A 19,793-nucleotide genomic window follows, 5' to 3' on the forward strand; every position below is an offset into this window, starting at 1 on the left:
CTAAACATAATGAGAAATGTTTATAGATGTTCAAACTGCTAATAGCATGCAAGAGGCTTATATTTTAAATACCATAGGTCAAAAAAGAATATGGGAATTTCCAAATATTCCTTGCTTGGCTGATCCATCAGTATGATAACTAACACATACTTAAACTCCTTAATATACTCCTTGGAATTAAAACAGCCATATAGCACAAAAAGGGTTTAAATAACCATTACCAATGGATTTTAGATAAAAATCAAGACAATTTCAGAAAGATCATCCAACACAAATGAAACAGATTTGGAAATGTGTCAGGAAGTGTGAGCTGGCTGAAAGTTTGATGAAGCTGGTCCAGATTATGCTCCCTAGTAATTGATGAAAGGGGGGGGGAAGCAAACAACAAGAAAAATCCCAAAACAAAACAATCTTCAGATAACTAACAACTTTCTACTTACAAATAGCATTCACAACAGAGTATACGTTTGCCCAGAGATGGATTCAGGTAGAGGCTGCACCTCTTTTCTTCTCACTTGGGGAATCAGTAGTGGTTCCAGCCCACAATACTTACTGGTCTCTGGCACTTCCCAAGCCACACACTGGACATGCGCAGGGCACGATACACTCCCTTTTCCGATCCGTAACATGTCACCCAAGAAAAACAGAACAGGGCCAGGACTGCTGGGTATCCCAGGGCCAAGTCGAGGCTAACAACATCTCATAGTGCTCATCGGGTTGTTGCCTGCACACCCAGACCAGCCTGTAACACAGCAGTGGCACACTTGATGTAAGATGTTTTGACAGTTACTGAGCTAGCAAGGCTGGCCACCTCTGCATTAAAACTTGAGGAGGAGGGAGGAAGAGAGAGGAAAAGTAGTAACGTTTACAAAGTTTAAAAGGTGCCACCAGTTTAAACACATTTAGGAGTCCTAAAGACAGTAGTAGGAACCTCACGGAATTCTCAAGTGTGCTGAAATACTATTCCCATTTATTTCATGGGATGTTAGACACCAAGTCTGTTTGCTTTGTTGGTGGTTTGGGGTTTGTTTCCTCATTTTCTCCTTATCCATCCCTTTATCTGCTGAATATGTGCAAATTCTGGACTTTGAAGACATTCTCTCTCTGTCTCTCTCTCTCCAGATTTAGGAGTCCGAATCATTTAGATGCTTTTATATACGCTACCCTGCTCTCAGCAAAGTTAGAAGACAGTCCTGGGAGAACACAGTATGGAAAAGAAACTCACAGTATGGGAGAAAAAGAAGAAAGTAGTCGAGGAACAATACGGCTACTAATACCTGCATGACAACAGACCGCACACTTAACGTAAAAACACTTCCACTTTCCCTTTACAAAAAGTAGTATTCTTTTAATCCTAGTATTATCCAGAGGTGCCTACTGAAATTAGGCACCCAACAGTCCTGACATACTCCCATAACTCCACAATCCAGATCCTCAAGAAAAATATCAAACATTACTGAACTCACCACAAAAACATGCAACTTAAGAGCAGTGGAAGAGCAGGCTCACTAGCCAATCCAAAGGGAGAGCATTTCAAAACAAGGCATTTCAAAGCATGGGTCAAGGTTAGCACTGAATTCACACACATGAAGTTTGAGAGGAAAAAATGCTTCTCTGGGCGTCTCTTCCTGTTCATCCCGTTTCAGTGCTGGCTGCCCAAGTCGAGCCTCGTTGTGCTTCTCCCTCCTGGGCGGAACCCTGCAGCTCTTTGATTTCCTTTCATATTTGCAGTTATGTCATTTCTGGCTGACCCTTCTCAAACCTCGGATGTTTTCCTCTCAGAGCTGCAGGAGCGTTATGTATGCTGATCCACAGACAGGCCTTGCAGCTGGGCTACTCTTAAGGCCTTGAGGATCCTCAACACCTTTTTTGACGATTCTGAGAGGCTGGAGAAAGAGCAGGAAAGCTGGGAACAATTTTCTCCATAATTTTAGCCTTTGTTTTGTTTCCCCCCTCATGCACGAAGAAAGGTAACACCATATTTCTTCCTAGCTGGTATAGCCATTACTATCTCGTATAATGCAATAGTTGCTCACAAACATTACTGAAAACCACCTACAGAGTTGGTCCATTTCTTTCTCTTCTCTACCTCTCCATACACGCAGAGTCTCTTGTAAAAACAGAAAGCTTAACCTAAAAAGGTTGTTCAGATCTAGACTATTTGGTTTAACCTTCTCTCACTTATTTCTTTGCTACAAGGGTGCAGCATCTGGGGATTTATGGAAGCTATCAGGATACTTTCTGGTTACTGGGTAAGAAACCTCCTGATAATTAGTATCCCTAAAAGAGATTTCTCATCCTTCTTGATTTCAAGTATCATCTCACCCATTACTCCCTGAAGCATCACAGCATCCAATTCTGCCTGTGTTTGTGCAGCACCAGTGAGCAGCATCTCAACAGCTTCCATGAGCATCACGGAAAAACCTAAACAGGAAACACTAGCTATGCAGATCAGAAAATTCTAGAATCACAGACAGAACCTAGAAATGGCACCACAAAAGCTTATTACTGCCTCATTTTATAAAAATGATAGTTAAAGGTCCTTTGTAAATTCTATAAAAGCTTACTCATTTAAAACATGGCACCAACCAGACTGTGCTCAGAAATCGACCAACAAAAAGCAAAACCATTTTCAGGCGTTAGCTTCTCTGAAAGGGCTGGAGCAACATAAACTAGTCCTAAATATCTTGCATTTTCTGAGGAAAAATATTTTCATGAACAAATTGAGGAAAACAGACTCCTAGGAACCTTCATAAATTCTGGTGTGTGATTCCACTGAGTACATTTCACAACAGTATTTCCTGAGGCATTTCTGAGGGGTATTGATTTACATGCAAAAGATTAAGTCTGCAGGCATGCAAAAGGACTAGACCACAAAGGTAAAAGAACAATGTGTCAAGAAGTAGATGAGGACCTTTTCTTCAAGTTAATTAAAAGGTAGGTCTGATAGTCTTTGAGACTACTAGGATACCACGCACTGCTAAGGAGTTAATCCTGACTTACAGCAGCCGATCAGAGCGATACGCACTCAGCATATGAGCCATTCTAAGTCCTAATCAGATAGAGACTTCAGAACAACGCGCTCTACATCAGCAACAAACTCGGATCAAATTTTACTAATCACCTACCTCTTTTCAATCCATTATGCTGACCATTAAGATAATCATATGAATTTGTAAGTCTGAGATGGGGGAGCCATGCGAGCCTCCATGGTTTTGTTTCTATGGAAACAATTCCCTTGGCATCCTCAGTCCACATTCAGTATTCCTGACTGTTTCATTCACACACTCAAAATTCACGTCTTCCAAACATTCATTTTCAGCAGGGCTATGTTTTCTTCTTCTTTATTAATTCACTGAGCTGGATATCACAGTGACAATTAGATATCTGGCTGGTCAGCGTGTCCCAATCCTGACCCAGAGAAATCACGATGAAGACCACAGAGCAACGTAGCCTCCACCGGGCAATTCAGCACTCAGCCTTTTTGCTGCAACTGGCAAAATTGAAAATGAGTTCTAACTCAGTTTTAGCGGTTTGGATACTTTCACCCCTCAGTCAAGATCACAAAGAGATTACAAGAGGAACTGGTATCTCCAGTGACTTCCATTCAGAAGCTCCCACACTCTAACCTTCTTCTCTGTTCTCTGGCAGCTTCGCTCATCTCTGAAAAGCGACCACTTACATGTGAAAGGTGGCAGCTTCTGAGCTCCACACACAGCAAAGCCACACCAGACTTCTGCCCAGGGATAGAATAATTCCCTATCCAACTGGAACAAGGGAAATAAAGGAGCCAGAAATTAACTTCTTGGTTTAAATTTGGCCACAATGCTTCAATTAACACTCCATCTTTATGGAAACTACCAACACATCCCAAGCAACAGGGCCTCCATCACTTCCCTTCTGAGACTTCACAGTACAATGGACTTCACACTTAATTCTCCTAAGAGTCAAATCACATTTTTAATTGCTCAGTCTCACTGTAATTCAACTCCCCCGAACTACTGTGAACAATTCATTCCTTGTGTCTGTGCAGTGGCCACCATCTTGATCAACTCAGCAAGGACCGAACCAAGGGTTTCCAAGGCTGAAAACATGAGCTGCTATAACTTGTTCCAACAAGCTACACTTGCTCATCGGGGTAGTTACAGACTTCTCTGTGCCAGTGTTGCACAGGATGCAGCGTATCATATTTACTAGTGGATTAGACCTGTAGTTTCTCTGTATTCTTTTAGCAACACTCATCTCCTTTCCAGGCCTAGATTAGACTTCTCTCCGCTGGCTTAAAAGTTCACAGTATTTCTGCAAGAGCAGGTTAGGGGGGGAGGAAAAAAAAAATATATCAGATGTCTTTTCAGTCCATTCTTTCCTCAACATTTAATTGAAATACGTAAACAGAAATTTAAACTTCATAGTAATGGCTCTGCCTGATAGCACTCTTTCCCCAGAACAGACATCAGCAAAGGTAGAGGTGATGCAGAAGGATGTCAGAGTACCTTCTGCGTTTTAGCTACTAGGTGTTCTAAACATCGCAGGAATTAACTTGCAGGAGGTAAAGCATCGGTCGCCTCCTGGAACTACTGTTTCCACTCCAGCCGTTGCCAGTTTTAAGAAAGTGTAAGGGCTACGTTTTTCAGCAGTGTAATTTGGCATGCATCCATTAGCTCCATTGTTTTCACTGGAACTGCACTAAGTTACACCAGATGAGGACACTGCTCTAAAAAGTTTGTGCTTTAAAATAAGCACACAAACAAAAACACGTTCAGAGAAGACAGGGATTTTGAAGCTGCATTCTTGTCTCTAGAAACTTCCAATGACTTGCAGTAGTCCTTGCTTCACCAAGCCACAAATTTGTAATGCCTTTGATCTTTCCATGTAAGTCAGTTCCTCCACTCCTTTAATCGTTTCTGTTGCTCTTCTCTGAATTCTGTCCAATTTACCACACAGTACAGAGTCTATTACATCTGAAAGGCCATAAGCATGGTGCACAGAAGCACATTTTCAAATTCTGTGACCTCAATTCTTGGGAGGATTTCTAAGACCAGACACTAGGCTATAAATGAAGAATGTGTGCCCGTATAGCTGAGTAATTTAAATGCATTTTCTGTGAATAAATCTACTCGGTACTTTCTTGATCTGTACAATCTTCTGCCATAGGGGCCTAACATAAAAATACTTCAAAGGCTCTAACAAATTCCCTCAAGATGTGATCTTCAGCATTTCAAAAGCTGAAAGACATAGACAAGGTTTAAAGTGATCATGATATATTTTCAAGGTAACACTCTTCAGCAACTCCTGTTCACCCATTTTTTGAAAGCAAAATTACATATATACATATAAATGCATGCGTATATATCTTTTAACCAGTCAGCTATTTTATGAGCAATGCAAAGTTGAACTGAAATTGATTTTTGGTTAGCGTTTAGTACACCTCGTGATCTTTAAATGAAGCACAGCAACGCTTCCTTCCTTCACACATTTATTAGACAGTCCCAAATGGACATCCTGTAGCCACAGACCCTCGCCACTTCCCTTGCCTCTGCAGCGCTAAGAAAATTTATATTCGGATTCAAGTTTCAGCCCCAATCTCTCTCCTCATATTGAGCTGAAACAAGACCTACTAACACTTTGGCAAAAGATGATTTTTATGTTATACCTCAGTCCCATCTCTGATACCAATTATACTAAGTTTTAAGCCAAAAAGTATTTTGAAACTGATGCTCTTGGCTGAAACAAAGATTTCTCATGTCCTCCAAACAGTTTTATAACAAACTCTCCTAGAGTATGGCATATTTAATGAGAATGCAGATGATCAATTGCAGCCTGCCTTGCATGTTAACTCAATCAGCAAACTACTAATGACTCCAGCATGTTACAGCTTTTTTGGCTAATGAGAACCGTATTGACCAGATTTTTCCCGTTCTCCCAGGATCAAATGCCAATATGGAATGAGTTCTGGTGCAACTGTAACATTAGCCTGCAAGCAAAACACTGACCAGCAATAGCAAGACACAGCCTGAGTGCCATTAGGAAGCAACAGCTCCCTCAGATTCATGGGCCAGCCTGCCTGAACCCTGCTGTATGAGGTGTCTGCCTCGAGAAACAAACCCCGAGAAACACAAAGTTGTAGTCCAAGCACAGAGCTCCTACCGTGGTGCACAGCACTGGAAAACACTTCCATCATGTGCAAGCTGACAGTGCTGCCACACGCCCACCGTCCCTCCTCCCGCCTCCGCTCTGCTGCCATTTTGCTGCAGATAATTTGTAGCAGGTGAGAAATAAAGACACTCCGCTTCCTTTTTCATTCACTTGCATGCTGTGTGTTGCTACAGATTTCCCTCACCCACATTTCTTCATCCCTTCCCTCTGAAACAGAAGTCAACTGACCATTTAGGGTACAGAAATATAACAGCTGACCATATCCTAAATGTGTAGTAGAATTTATCACAGAGCCTGAGAGGTGAGATGGGAAACAGTCCATCCAGTATTATCTTGCCTGTCATCAGCCACTATTAAATAAAGATCTACTCCCATAGAAAGAAACAGAAAGAACTGCAGTGACTTTAGTCATCTTTGGACCAGGGGTTTGTTTCCCTACAAAATAATTCCAGTTTCTTGTATAGTTTGATTTCTAAAGTGATCCACTTGTAAAACAGACTTTCCACCCTGTATACTGGATAAAAGCCAAGTTAGATCCCTCCCAAGAGGAGACCTTGTTTCCATTCTTGTCTTTACCACTGTTTTCCTGGGTGACTTCAGACATGTCATTTTATCTCCATTCCTTCACTGTCAGACAGGGGCAACAACATGGAGTGCTTCATAATCAAGGAATTAAAACTGCTACAGAAGAACTAGGTATTATTTTCCTGTTGAACAGCTTCATGCTGTACTTTGAGGGCCATGCACTCTGCTATCTTGCCCTTGCCTGGCTGAGAATAGATCAAAAAGCAAAAACTAAAGTTTTTACCTTTGCTTTTACCTCACGTGTAAAGGAGGGAGGCAGAAAGGCTAATAAGGACTTTTGTATATCATTTGGAAACAGTAAATTCTCCAAAGCTTCTTTTCAGACTCATCTGGTTTGGTAGTATCATTTTGAACAAAAAAAAAAAGTAGTTGGGGAAAAAACGTGCACAGTTCATCAACAGGGATTGTGCTCCTTCTTTAAGAGGTGCTTCTATGAAGTTCTCTTCACTTTAAAAGGCTTAAATATTAAATATAATTCAGCTAAGTCATAGCAGGGGTCCATGCTTGACTTTGCTCCTCTTTTAACAACGTCCTCAGGCCAGCTGCCAAGAATTCAGACACTTAATAACTTCCCCGGGCTGAGAACTCTTCATCTCAGATGTGCTCTCCTCTTACCTACAGTAGAAAACATTCCCATTCACTTCATGGTCTGCTCTGACTGCGGTGCTCCTTGCTTCACTGACTTTCTCCTGCATTATTCTTCAGGTTTTAACTTCCCCATCTCACCTGCAGGTCCAAGCACACCTCCAGCCTGGTAGCTTCCCACTTCCTCTTACTTAGATTAAGCTTTCATCCCAAAACATCCAACTCCTTAGTCCCCTCCTCCTACCTTCAGTTTTGCTTCATCTTCGTGCCACCATCCTCTCCCTTGCAAGAGTTGCTCCACAGAGCTCTAAGACTCTGCTATTACAAGCACTTCTGATCAAGTGTCTGTTACTCACCCTTCTGGGCTCCTCAAGAGAGAAGGATGCAGTTCACTCATCTTGCACAGGAAGAAAAAGTAGGAATTAAGGAATAAAAATGAGAGACAAGAATGTTACTTCTCTTCCCTTTGTGCTCTACCATAACCAGAAGCCTGGGGAAACAGGACAAAAGAGAAAGCTCTTTGCTGTACTAATACTGGGACCTCTAAGAGGCAAGATGAGCCATTCTGCTAAAACCCTACTAACCTACCCACTTCGGTAGGTCTTGCACTAACATGCATCATATTTTTCTACTTCAATCACTTCACACACTCCTTCCTTCCCCCTTTCTTCTGAAGAATACAAGCCTGAAAGCTGGAAAAGGCCACTGGAAATGTGTTTTCACTGATATACTCAGTTTTAGTCTCCTTCCTTCCCCCTCACCGCCTCCCATACAAAAAAGTTCACTTAAAAAAAAAAAGAATCCAGAGCAGAGGCCAAAACTGTGTGCTTTAATCCCATTCCTGTTCACTGCTAGCAGATATGAGCCATTCCCTAACAGCATGGCTTAAGAAATGTGCAAGTCACTCTTGACTTTATTCTTCTGGGCATCAGGAGTGGCTGCAGTCTAAAGTAAATTAAAATTAAAGTAAAAATAAATTTTGCAACTACTTCTGGTTTTCTTTTCTAGATGGATGAGGGCATTAGCATAGCCAGTTTTTATACTACAGGTCTCCTTCAGTAGATTGCTTTTAAATTCATTAGGTTCCAGCTTCAGAGGAAAAAAAAAGGTAGCCTTTGATTCACTGGTCCAGGGGAAGAAGTATGCATAAGCAATAAATCTAGTATGAGTGATATTGCTCAAGCTCAGTGGAATCCAGTTGCTGGAAGCTAGAACATCCAGATGCCAGTCCTAGATAACCACATACGTCTGATGTGCAGGCACAAGTCTTCCCCTTGCTCTATCCCTGGTTTCCATACTCAGAAGAGACAGTAACAGTCATGTATTCAAATATTAATCCCATATCTGACAGAAAAATAAAATCATGTTTGTCCCCCCTCCATGAGCAAATCCATGGAGATAGTATTAGGCTGTAACGTACTTCTACACAAAGCGTGTCTCTAGGATATATATATGTATGTATATAGGATATATATATATATATATATATGGATTATATACATAATATACATAGGATATGATAGGATATACATATATACACACATATAAATATATATATATAAAAGAGCCAGCATGAAGGTGTTAGGACAGTCTTACAGTTACAAAATAGTCTCAGCTCTTAAGGTATTCTGTTCTGTTACTGACTGCCACAGACTCCCTGTATAATCTTGGGCAAGCCATTAAATCTTTCCCCGCATGTACAATGGAAAAAGAATCTATCCTTCCCTTTCTCTTCTTCATCTCAAGGCTATTGGCATTACAAGTTCTTTGGGGCAGAAACTGACTCCTTCTGGATATGCTTGCATATCTGATCAGGTAGAGCCCCAAATTCAGCTGCTTCATGACCAACACAAATAATGGACCCTCAATACATGTGATAACAGACATCCAGAATTAGAGGCAAAACCAAAGGAAACCACTCACCCAGAATGGATTTATGACTTCTGAAGCAAGCGAGAGAAAAATTCCTTTTTCCTCATAACTTTGTACTTCTTGCTTTCAGAGTGTGGCCAGGTTCCTTGGACAAATTAATGAAACTAACATCAAACAAATGACCTTTCCTCAGTGCCTTATAAATATCTATCAGCTTTAAGAGTGCCACCACAGTTGAATGGAGAGATTTAAAGCCAGACTATTCATTAGACAGCAAATTATTATTCTGGAGACTTTAATGAATTGGCTTGTGGCTAGTCTTCCTTACTGTTTAGGTACCACTTGTAAAATGGAAAGTGGCTGCTAATTGGTTTGCCTAAGAGTCAAAGAAGAAAAAAGTCTTTTAAGAGGAACAAGAACAAGGCTGTTCCACTGGCAATGGTCTGACATCGTCACAAGATGGAATGAAGAGTAAGCAGATATACTGCATGATCAGGGAACCAAGAAAACAAGGAGGAGTCTGTAAACATCAGAGATGGCCTCTATTTTATGGTATCAATAACAATCAACCAGCTAACCACACTGCAATGGATGTATTCATAACAGAAAGCCTGGTAGGATGTCTCAAAAACTACCAATTTTCTTCTATACAGTAGATGCACAGACTTGCCACATGCAGTTTAAATTAAAAGCCTGAGCTTCTCTGATATAGCTCACGTTTGCATTGAACATGAACATTTCAAAGTAGGAGTTACCGCTGCCAAGATTAAAAGTCTATATGCAATGGACAGAAAATTGAAGCAACAGCTTACTCCATTTCCCATCCAAGCTCTGCACCTCCCTTTGCCACAGCAAAAGCAGCCAGACAGACCCTTGAAATGGCAATTCTGAATTTTGCTTACCCTGCTGAGGAACCCTAAGTTCGTTCAGGGCAACTCTACAAATTAGATAAGACAAGTTTACTCTCTTCAGTCTCATCATGAAGACAGCGACTTGAATTCTATGCAAATCAACTTTCTATCAAGAAGTACCAAGCTGCTTGGGCAGGCATTTTTTTTTTCTTAAGCATGCTTGATGGTCTGTTGTCCTCTCCCTCTTCCCCGCACAGCAAGATTTTGCAGATCACAAAGCAAGTAGTGTTTTCCCAATGCTCTATTCGTAATGCCTTTGAGAACCATGTGCTTCAGGTCCTACACATTTAACATGTCTGGTTTTCCTGCTTTCTGATTGTGCTATCTCTGAATAGGTATTTTTCAATTCAATACATTGAGGAACAGGCACTTACATTTATAAGATCTCTGACATGTGCTCACTTCCCCGTTGTTTTCCAAGAGGTTTATGCTACCACATTCCTGCCACACTTCCATTTACTCATCAGTTCGTTTGAAAACTTACTGTTCTCTGGTGCATTAGCGGAAGTTCGTGGTTACTTGTGGTTTTCAAAAAGGAAGGGTGCATTTCAGATGACACACGGTAAAACAGTCAGGCCAGGTGTAAAAATAAGATTATACTGCACAGCCTGTGGTTTCAAGTAGACCAGCTTTGCCATAGATAAGGCAGTCTGAGAAGGCTTAAGATGCAAATTCAGCATTTTTTTCTTCAAAAACCAGTCAGCTGCTGAGGGTGCAAAAGGCAGACTTTTAGGATAAGCTTTATGGTGAAATTTGTTTCCATCAAACTCTGCTTATAATGACTTAGCTGTGTGGATCCAGAATCTGTTACAGTAAAACAGGTGAAAGAGGATATAGAAAAAGATATTTCCATTCTTCAAAGGGAAGAAAACAATTTTTCATCCTTTCTGACTGGATACAGTTAAAGAAGATTACAGCTGGTATGATTGCTTTTTGCAGCCTTGTGTTTGACCTATAATTCTGCAAAAATATAACTAAGTCTTCATATATTGACCACCAAGAATTTTCCCCCACAAGCACTGTTGTTCTCAGCATGCTTTATACAGAAAATTTGTTGTATCATAGATCTGCATATGAAGACTCCTTGGGCCTATTTAATGATCAGAACAGATTACATTAAATAGAGTAACCACAGTTCAAAACTACATCTAGTCATTTTAACTACCCAAGAAAGCTCTTTCAAAATTTAACAGGGTAAGAAAAAGACAACAAAAGAAGAGATGGCATTTTTTCCTTATATCCGTACAGCTGAAAGAAGAATCTCTTCCCCATTCCTCAGTGGCCTGGTTGTCTGAAGATTGCAAGCTGCAGCAGCTTCTGAAGGACTGCAACACACACTCATGACTTTCACAAAAGGACACGTGGCAGCAAATCAATCTGCGTGATCCACCTTTCGACAGAAAACAACCCTGTTTCCTAAGCTACTACAACATGAGGCACAACATTACCAAGACAGCTGTCTTTACATGGGCATTTTGAAGATGAGGGAAACATTTGTGCAGAAGCCTAACCTAGTGTGAACGTGTTGACACAGCTCAGAGGAAACTGCTACTCTGCACAAAGAATTTTCTTTCCCACTACAACAAAGGAAAAATGCAGACTCTGAAGCTGTTTCCCAACACTCTAGCTTCTGTAGCAGCACAGAAAGGTAAATTAACCCTCTCATGTCTGTGATATAAGAATAAAGGTCAGCAGTAACCCTACACATCATACTACAATGCACCCTCTGGTTTAGTGAGGGCCTAAAGTATGGATAGCTAGAAGCTGGGAAGATATAGATGGTGCTTCCTTAAGCACATGCTACTTGCCACCACCAGAGACAAGGTACAAGACCTCTGCTCTGACCCAGTGCGACAGTTCTTAACGTTATTATTGCAATCACCACTGCAACTCAGAGCAGCTTCTCATCACATCCCAACATGCCACACAAAAATGACACAAACAAACCCATTTCCCCACTGAAAGTCAAGTGAAGCTCTTCAGCAGTCTGAGCTGTACCAGGTCCCACACCAGCCCAGGGAAAGGCACTGCTGTTCCCTCAATCACCAGGAAAAAAAAATCTCCTGCTTTCCTCAAAAGGTATTTGTTTACATGCAGAGCAACGGCAGCTTGCTCAGCTCACCAGAACTGATGGGAACGCGAAGACCACATGGCAGACACAAGAATTCCCTTGTGATTTTTGGTGGAGTGTTGTTGATGACAAATATCTTAACATACGATGGAAAAGCAAGGCTAACGCAGCTAAGCACAGAATAGGCCCTATGCAACTCCTTACTTGCCACCAAGTTTAACTTTCTGTTTACTTTCTAATTTAATGTATTCTTTTGATCTTTCTCTCCCTTCTCTTGTCCTCCCTCAGTTTGCTGACACAGTAGAAGCATGACAAGCTCAGACAAGCTAACCTACTTTTTCTTTTTCTCTTGTATATGTTAACGCACCCACTCTTCCAGCTAGCATATGAAAGCACATTGCAGGTATCATTATAATGATACTCCCAAACCCCCTGTGAAGTAATCCCTCAACTGACAGGTGAAGAAATCGAGACACACAGAGCTCGCTCTTAAATTATTTGCCCCTCAAGTTTACAGAGCAAGTCAGTGACAAGCAGAAGTGAAACAGAGCAGACTTGAGTTTTTCTTGGTCACAGTCTACATAAAATTATTATACCACTACCCCAACACAGGACTGTAAAATGCCCCAATTTCTAAATCTAGTAGCAATACCAAAACCTTATATATCCATGACACAGAACTTGCACATTCCAGTGATTTAACTGCAGCCAAGGAACACTCATTACCATGCCCTGCATGCCTTCCGTCTGCACTGTGGCCTGTTAGCTCAGGTTCAAAAGATCCATGCCTCCTTAGAAAAACTAAAATTCAAGGTACAAGTTAATAGCAAAGGGCTACAGCACACCCACTTTTTACACCCTATCACATGTAGGCTGCACATTAAGCCAGGTTACACGCTCAGTGTTTCCTTTCAGACTGAGCTTCAAATGCTCTCAATTCTGTGCACTCTCACATGTCTGGGAGTCTCGGCTAGATTTTGGTGCAAACTCACACCTGAAGGAGCATACCATACTCAGCTGAAATCATGCATAACATAGACAGGCAAGCAAAACGTAAAGCAAACATAAAATGGATTCAGACACATTTTTCATACCTGAAATAGATCTCAGGTTTTCTGAGGGTTTCTAAGAACCTGTAGTTTCCTTCTTACCCCAAAGAAAATTCCCTCTGCAAAGTACCTCCTCAGCAATGCACTGCCATCACAAGGATTTCCAGAAGACAGCACATTCCTACAAAACTCATGGCAGCAAGCAAAGCTGCAACACTGTTTGATAACAGACACTGAAATGATGGTGGCCCATCACATGCCCATAGTGGACCGAAAAAGCTAGTTCTTCCCACTTAAAATCTCTCTTCTCCACTCCACTAGCAAGACAATTGTCATGGACCAGGTGCCTTGGGCAATTTGCCTCCACTGTAATTATTAGTATATTTTTCAATTTCAATTTCCAAACCTGTTTTATATAAACTAGGGTGGGGGGGAGGGAGTGCCATAATCCAACTCCATCTCTGTCTTTTGGGTGCCATGCCATGTAGAAAGGAGAAAAAAAAACACACAAAAAAGCCATTACAATGCTAAGATGAAGCTCAGCCTTAGCAGCAGCTTATCTTCTCAGCAGAGAGCATCCCACAACATCCTCTACAATAAAAAAATAAACAAACAAAAAAAAAAAAAAAAAAAAACAAGGGCATTTGCCAAGACACAAGTTTCTCAGAGAGACAGACACACAAAAATTGCCAAGGTGCATACACTGATTTATACCTGAAGAACAAAAGCACCTTCAGTCAAACATCAGATTTTGATGGTGTGGGCACAGAGGTAGAGGAAATGGTGAAATCCTAAGGCTTCCCTCCATGTTATAAACTATCTTATATTTTCATATTTCAATTGAAAATGCAACTCACTTGGAAAAAGTAGAGAAATAAGACTTTGGGCAACTCTTCCCCACTGGTTTTCTGCAAAAACCATGAAGCTAGTTCTAGTCAGAGTTAGTCTCTCAAACTGTTACTAGTGAGAGGTAAATTAGCCCCTAAGGCAATGCGCTAAATCACACAGGTAGGTGCTATCATTTTTCAGTCAAGTGTTTGTATTTCTCTGAGGTTTTCCTAAGAGCCCAAGAAAACATTTACAAGACTAGAGTCTTTTCTGTACTGCAACTCCCTTTCTTTTCATCTTTCTCTCTGCTTTAGGAGAGTGCCAAGACTATGAAAAGACTCGATTTTTTTTACTTTATTGCCATTAAGGACAAAGCAAAATACGGTGAGATCTATAAACACAAAGATGCCAAAATACAAAGTGACTACCTAAGTGCCCAGCCCTAGCTCCATGAGTGTCAACCTGTGTGTTGACAGCAGTCATATTTGTATGTGAGCCACAATATAGAAAGAGGGCATGCAAAAAGATACACTTCTTACCAATACAGCATTTCATTTCCTATGGGATACAGTCCGTCTTCATCTTGCACAAAGCATAAACCTTCTTTTTATTCAAATTTCTTCTCCAAGTTCCTATCTCCTGTTCTGCTTTTCCACTCTATAGCAGTAGGTACTACAGAAACTCTTCTGAGTGATTCACTGTAGAAAATGTTTGGAAAAGAATTTATGACTATGCGACATGGACCCACCGGAACCCAAAGCACATGGCAAGTAACAGGATTTAACTATAAACTTTCAATTCAGGCCAGACTGGTTGAAGTTTCACTAAATTCAGTTATCCTGGCCTAATTTAGTGCCTTTAGTGGCTCCCAGCTAAGCACCTGGAATTCTCATACACTTGAACTCCAGAGCACTTTGCATTCCTCTGAAGTTTGACCTTCCCAGCTGGCTTTACTGCCCTCACTCACAGCAGTAACATGACGCCAGGTATTTCTGGGCTGACCATTCCAAAGCAAAAACCCTAAATTTTCAAGGAAGGCAGTAACTTTATGTGACACTCATGTTTTGGTATAGCTCCCTGAAGTTGCGTCTCCTCTTTATGGGCTCGAACGGATTCAAAACTGAACAAATTTTAGTCTGAATTGCAGAGTTTCAACCAGCTGGTTCAGAAAATCATTCAACATGATTGCCACACAACTGGGTATCTAAGGTTCACCCCCCTCTCCCAAAGTTCAGAGGACTCAGCATCCATGGATTACAAGCCCAAGCAAGATGGAATGCGACAATCATCAAAACACAACACGTCCCAGTATCCTAGTCCTCTGCATGCATTACAGGACACGGCATGAGGCTGAAAACATTTACAGAACAAGTACTCCCCAATCCACTAGAGCACATGCTGCTTAGCCTTTCCACGGAGCAACTGAAAGCAATGTCTGCCCTACAGAAATCCCATCCTACTGATGAACTGCACGGTGGCACGGATGGGGTGAAGGGAGAGACTTCAGCTACACTGGCAGGTCACGAGAGCAAATACTGCTTATTTCAGAGTAATGAAAGGGGCCAGGTGCTTAATCTGAGTGTTTGCAGAGTTTAAACTCTTGCGCTTACACATCATTTAAGTTGTGTTACTGTCTATAAAAATCAGACAGAAAAATAAGCTAAACTTGCTCTCTAGACAGTAAAACATAAAATAAAAAAAAAAATTGCACTACCACCACAGGACAAAATGCGTTTTCCACATAAAAATAAAGCCTTTGCTCCTTTACATTCCGCAACACAAACTTTAACAGATTAAAGCAACAGTGCTCAGATCCAAGACAATTCTTGGCCATCGAGGTGAGACTTTTGATTCAAGCCCATAAATTAGGATGTAAACATAAATGGTTGAGAAGCCTAGCAAAATTTTAACATACATCCCATGTATGTGTGACCAAAGGGATTATCCCAGAATGGCTCACCTGATTAGCTACACAAATGCATTTTTTTTTTTTTTTCCTTTTAATCCAAGACCATGCAGAATGCCAAACGGAAGAATGGAGCAGGGTACGTACTGGAATGTCTGAAGGCTACAGACTCAGGATTTATATTCCATGTTGAATTCATTGTTCTCTCTCCTACCCCCGCTGCCCTCTTAAAAAAAAAAAAAAAAATGCTGCAGCCATGACAGAAATAAATTAGCCTGAGGTACAGGTCACACCTTCAAGGGCAGTAAGCATTCTGGGTAAAATCAATAGAGAAGATGGGAGTCTAGCAGCTGAAGCAGAAAGAATGACGCATTGATAGCTTTACATATAACCAAACAAAGGCACTTTGGAGCAACCGTAGTGCCTGCTGCCTTGGGAACACAAAGCTCGGTTTTTCAGCCACCTGAACCCCAACAGCAACACAGAGGCAATTCAGAAAGACACCCCTTTCGTGGGAGCAGAATCGATGCAGAATATCCTGCTTGGTTTGCCTCTCTGCTAGGGAAAGAAGCTTCAGATGCAGAGTTTTGGCCCAGGTTTCAACTCTCACTGACTTTTACAGAGGTCAGAACCCACACTCAACTTCAGCTCAAATTTTGCAGCACTTACCAGCTGCTCAAGTGACAGAATTGAAGACTCAGATAAAAACTCCCCCGAACTCCAGTGATCACAGATATGAGGCCAGGAGGCACTAACAGACACCGGTACTGTGCATCCCATTCATCATTTTCATTTGTGTTTTTAAAGCAGTGGATAATTTATTCAAAATCACCTACACTGACTGGAACTTTAAAATCACCTTCGGTACTTAGGAATCACAGTTACCCTGAAACAGGCAATACAGAATTTATAAAGATACTGCATATAAAGATTCATACAGAAGCCCAGTGTATTTTATAAATGCCTTTACGGTGAAATAAGTGCTAACTCTCCTTGATTTTCTCCGGGAGTGAGGCATATAACCTGTTCAGACACTTGTTAGATCCCACGAGGTTCCCACCTGCATTTTCAAGCTCCGAAAAGCTTTACAGCCTGATTTAAGCACCCACTATATTTCTAAAAATAGGACTTAGACTCCTCAGTCCCTTGGGAGGTTTTGAAATTGCTACCCAGGAGGTTTCTCTGACAGAACTAAAAGCTTTTCTCCTCTTCTGCCCCTCCCAGTCTTCCCCAAAGACACTTTGGCCCAAATACAGTACGATCTAAATCCAGACGGACCCTGATTGTGCAAAGGCAGCAAGGGAATGCCAAACACAGCTTTCTTCCCCTGCCCTCTTTGTTTGTTTGCATTTCTAAATCTGCGCAACATTAACGTGCGCATTGGTCTCTGATCGTTAAGACTCTCCCTTCTGCTTATGCTGAAGCACACTGCAGGTTTGAACTACATTTGTACTTACTTTTATGGAGACTGTGCACAATACCTTAAATAGAATTGCTTTCATTTCCACTGCTACCTGTAAAAATAAATGAGGGGGTGGGGGAGTCATCATTAATACCAATGCTGCACTACAGGATTGTCTTTTGCTTACACTCACTGACCTGTTTTACAGCCCAAAGAGAGCAATGATGCGGCAGCACCTGCAACATCTCTGTCTTGCAGGAAAAAACTCAAATAAAATCAACGCCTTGAGGAAAAGTGCTATTCAGAAATCATCTCTGTCTTGTTGTCTTCTGCTCTGAAAGCCTTTACATCTTTGGATGGCAGAAGACAGACTGCTTCACTTTAGTCTCACAGGCAGCTGGGCATAATGCTTTGACTAGGCACAGACGGGGTTAATTGTGGTGCCTCGCATATATGATTGCCTCCATGGTCAATGGAGAGAAGGAGACAGCTCCAGTGAGTAGGCTGCCCAGCACAGCTACTTCAGGCAGTAGTTAGGCTGTCTGGGAACACCCTTAGAAGGCCCTTGGCTCCTCAGCTGTCTCTGAAGTAAGCCTAGGCACAGAGTCTCTAAGTGTGACTAGTACTGATGAACATACTCCCCTAAGAGATGACTAAGGGGGCAGGTTCAGATGTGGTTCCACAAGGGTACTGGAGCTGTGAAAACTCCACTGGTGAAAAGGTTAAAAGACTGTTTAAAACAGAGCACTCTTAAGGAAGTGTTACTTGTAGACATGCAGCCTCCACCAGAAATTACAGGCAGGGGAATTACCCTTACTGTCAACTTGTAAGGACGCTTTTAGCTCAACCAGAGGCTTCCAGCTCCTACGTGGCTCACTCCCTGCAGCTACTTTCCCTGTCTATTTTAGGGGCAGCAAAAGTGGGGAGAAAAAACACACTCAACATCTTCAAGAGAAACCAAGATCACCTCCCTCAAAACAAGCACCAAAAAGTGGCCTACAATGACTTGCCCTGTCACCCCTTCCTTCTAAAAAGACAAAAGCGCAGAGCAGTAATCCACATTACTGTCCAAGATACTCTCAAGTACTGCCTGTGTTAGCATTACCAGCTTTTTTTTCCTGTACATCTACTCTAGACATGAGAAAAGACAGCTGCACATTCAAGTATCTGTGCCACCTCAGAAGAGGTGCGGTGCCATCTTGTGCAGCTTCCTCTGGAGTAAATCATCCCGTTTCACACTTCACTGCACTTAGAGATATGGAAAGTCCTGCCCAGTTTCAGAAAACAGTCCAATAATCACAACAGCAGATAATCTGAACAGATCTCATTTAGCATATTTGGGTCAAGAACAGCCCTTTAAGAGATGTATCCATTTGGGGCCTTGTTTTCTAAAGCAGTGCCAGATACTTGCTGGCTTGCTTTACTGAGTGACTTGAGGTGTTTCAGATGGGTCTGGGCATCCTGATATTCAGAATGATCTGAGCAATCACTATTTTCATATCAGACCTTCATACAATGTTTCAATTTAAGCACTGAAGAAAGGAAGCTGCCACAATTAAGTGCTTCAGAAACCTGACACCATTGTGTTTCTGCTTGCCATGTCCTGGGACTGGAACAGCCTCACAACAAAGGTAACTTACTGCTCAACATCAACAGGCTAGATCCCATTTCTGCACCTCTCGCTTTCTCCATTCAGATGTCACACCTCTGTCTGACGATTTTGACTGGTTTCAAAAAACACACCTCCATTTCAAAGCGCAAGATCGCAGACTGAATCAGAGATGCACGATATTTCCTTCCCCATTTAAGCTGTTCAACAAGCCAGGACTCGGCACAGAAGTGAAAGGCAGACAGAACACTACATACTGACTACAGCTTGCTCCACTCTGGACATAAATGAAACCTTAGAAAGGCTTGGGCCTTTACAGGACCTACCAAAAGCCCTTCCTTTAAAAAAAAATAAAATAATAAACCAAGATTTAAATTCAACCAATGAACAACTGTGGATTTCGCTTGGAAAAACCTGGAAAGACAAAGGATGAAAATAAACTTGGGTAAGAGGCTAAAAGGCTTATCAGCCAAGATCTGGCTGATCCCTGTTTGCTGAACTTTTTAAAAGGATATTATACATCACAGGTAAGGTTGCTAGATCTGGGCTTCCAAGAGCTGTTTTCCATTTGTAACTTCTGTAAGTCTATAAATTACAACGTCTTAGCTCTAGAAAGAAAAATTAAATAATCCAAAGACATTCCCTGTCCCTAATTATATTTTGCATGTCAATTCATACAGGACTGCAAGAACTTGGATATCTGAAAGCGAACAAGAGCAAAGTGAAGGCCAGGTTGTTTGCGTCTGGATGAGGCTGATGTTTTGCCTGTTCTGCATCACCAGAATGATCTCCACTAAATTTGTAGGCCTGAGAGGTTTA

The sequence above is a fragment of the Rhea pennata genome, chromosome 24 (genome assembly GCF_028389875.1).
Source record: "Rhea pennata isolate bPtePen1 chromosome 24, bPtePen1.pri, whole genome shotgun sequence".
Lineage (NCBI taxonomy): Eukaryota > Metazoa > Chordata > Aves > Rheiformes > Rheidae > Rhea > Rhea pennata.